Genomic DNA, 3,082 nt, shown 5'->3' on the forward strand with positions numbered 1-3,082 from the left:
CTCTTGTTATGTTATGGTACAAGAACGCAAGTGCTGTAAGCTTGATCACGCGCAGCCTGCCTGACATGATACGTCACCGGGCATGATTCTATTGTGTGGTCCAATGATTTGCTGCTCTGCCTGCATGTTAGCCCCGAGCTCATGTCCTGATTGGCTCCGTGTGATGGTCTGATTGTGGGATGGATCTGATGAGGGTATATATTGTGGGATGACGAAGAATAAAGGAGAGAGAATTGCTTGAACCTCACCTTGGCGTCCGTGTTGTCCTTTCCTCGGTTCTGCTGGTTGGAGTCTTGGTTCGCGGCATGGGCCCAACCGGGAACTTACAATTTTATTAGAATCTTAAAGAAAAAATCCTCAGGGCAGGCCAGCTGGCAATCATGGCGGCTGTCCTGAGGAGGGGACTAGTAGGAAGGAAAGAAAGCCACGGAGCCATGCAGGTTTAGAGCCTGCATGGGAGTTCAGACACGTGGTAGGCTGGCAGCCACACAGCAGAGAGGAGAAAGCTTTAGAGAAAATTAAAGAAGTACAAGATACTGACCTAAAGCATTAGTGAAAGCATGTTTAAAAAGGGATATAAAGAAGAAATTTTCTCTGAAAAATTTAGAAAAGCAGGCAGACTTACAGAGATCTAAACATTTGCAGCTGGGTTTAGAAGCAGAACAAGGGTTCCAGGAGGGGGAGAGAGAAGGATCCAGAGCATTTTCATGTGCAGGGAATCCATAACAAGTTAGAGGGAGGAGGAAAGATAGCCTAGTGTAAAAGGGCGGAAGCAAAGGAGACCTAAAATCGGATTGAACGGTATCAGAAATCATCCTGAGCAAAATGAGGAAGAAAGGCAGTGGAAGAGGATAAAGACAGGAAAAAGGATAGGAGACAGAGAATCTTCCAAGCCCATGGCAAAGGAGAGAGAGAGAGAGAGGAGAGAGAGAGAGAGAGAGTCAGTGGAAGCTGAAGAAAGAGGACATGTTAGGAGTTAAGGAAAGGGAGGGTGAGGGAGAGAGAGCCTGAGGCTTAAGGAGAGTGACCTCCAAATCCAACTGAAAGGGGATCAAAAGAAGACATAGATGATAAGGAAAGAAATGAAAGCAAGACAAAGTACAATCCAGTAAGAGAGGAAAGGCAGAGAGAGAGAGAGAGAGAGAGAGAGAGAGAGAGAGAGAGAGAGAGGAGAGAGGAGAGAGATCCATAGCTTTATGAGAGAGCATTTACCCAAATTCTGTCAGAGGGTGAGGAAAGCAGATGGACTCATAATCTCGGCCTGATGTGGTAAGTGGTGGGAGCCGGCATGGGCAAGCAGGAGTGCATGGTCAGCAGCATGGTTCAGTAAGAGGGAATTGGGTCATAAGTAACCCAGTCATTCCTCTTCCCATGTTTCAGCACCATATAACAGGTAAATTGGGTCAAATTGGGAGAAAGCATCAGGACACAGACAAAACTCCGGTGGGATAGAACTTATTAGCAGAGGAAAAAGCACATGGGACAGTTCCCTTTGTGATAGAGAAGCTGTTCCTCCCCAGGTTGTTGGCTTTGGGGATGCAGAAGGGGGTGGGGGGCAGCACGTGCGCATGCCCAGGGCTTATCAGGAGAGAGTAGCCTCGGTCAAGCCTCCCCCTTCCATCCTCTTCCATCAGCCAGGATCTGGGTCAAAGGTGTAAAGAGTCCGTTTATCCTTTAAGATCATCAAAGAGGACACATGCTGTGCTGGAGTGCATCCTTTCAGTAATAGGGTCTCTGGTCAAAAGGTGGAGTCTGTTTATCTTGTCTTCCAAGATCAGGGTGCTCATTAACTTAGTTCCTGCATTCTCAGGGGCCCTGCTGCATTGGTGAGGGAGTTGCTGTAGATCCAAACCCTAACACTGGTAACTGGTTCCCAGGCAATACCTGGAGGCTGAGTCCTGGCATCCTGGACCAGGTCAAAGGACTGCTGTGTTCCAATCTCATGGACCTCCACTGGAGAACTCAGGGTCCTCATCTCAAGAACAACCTTAGGAAACTTCTGAACTGGGCCTTTAAAATGTTGATTAAAACCTCGTATCTCAGCCTCCTGAGCAAGGTCCTTCTATGAACCTTGCATCTTGTGCTTGTGGAAAGGGTCAGCCAAGCTTATGATCATCTTGGATGTATCCTGTTGGTAATAAGGCAGCCGGAATATCAAGATCTCAGCTTTGCCTTCAGGGTGCCACCGAGTCCCAGGAAGCAGGATGTGGACCACACACTGGACATGCAGGATGTGTTTACTGTCCTTACTAAACACCCCACCCACTATCCAGGCCTCCAGGTGCTTTCAGACCCTTCAGGAACTCGGTGTAGAGCCACTGGGCAGCTTGCTGAGGTCTCTGAGCAACCTGAATATCATCCCTTTATGTTGCCAAAGCTTCAGGAGCGTCTGAAACCTCTTGGAGGTGGCCGAGTGACACCAGCCTCACTGAAAGCAGCCGTGGAACAATAAAACTCCTTAAGTTTAGTAAAAAAAAAAAAAAAAAAAAAAAAAACCCTTAAGTTTATTTGGTTGTTTTTTTTTTTTTTTTTTTTGAGCATGCATGAAGTATTTTACTTAACTCATTAGTGAAGTAACCAGCAAGATATAGAACAGGTGCAGATACATGTGTGCAGTGAAATAAAACACAGGACAGAGGCTTTGCTAAGGTAGGTACCAAATTGGTTCAGAGTCTACAGCACAATAAAAGTAACCCCTATAAAGGCTTTATATAAAGCTTCTGGCCTGGGGCTGGAGAGATGGCTCAGTGGTTAAAAGCACTGGCTGCTCTTGCAGAAGAACAGGATTCGGTTCCCAGCATCTATATGGTGGCTAACAGCTGTCTGTGACTCCAGTTCCAGGGGATCTGATGCCCTCCTCTGACCTCCTTCGGCACTGTACCATACAGGTGCACTTATATACATGCAGGCAATACACACATACACATAAAATAAAAATAAAATATTAAAAAAATAAAGCTTCCAGACTAAGCAGTGGCCAGAGAGCTAGACAAAGTTGCATTTACCAATCAGGTAAGCCTTCCCACTGGGCCTGGTAGATTACTTGGTTGGACCAAGGATGAATTCATATTCTGTGCCCTTT

Source organism: Nannospalax galili, unplaced genomic scaffold (assembly GCF_000622305.1).
Source record: "Nannospalax galili isolate Female #2095 unplaced genomic scaffold, S.galili_v1.0 scaffold788, whole genome shotgun sequence".
Classification (NCBI taxonomy): Eukaryota; Metazoa; Chordata; class Mammalia; order Rodentia; family Spalacidae; genus Nannospalax; species Nannospalax galili.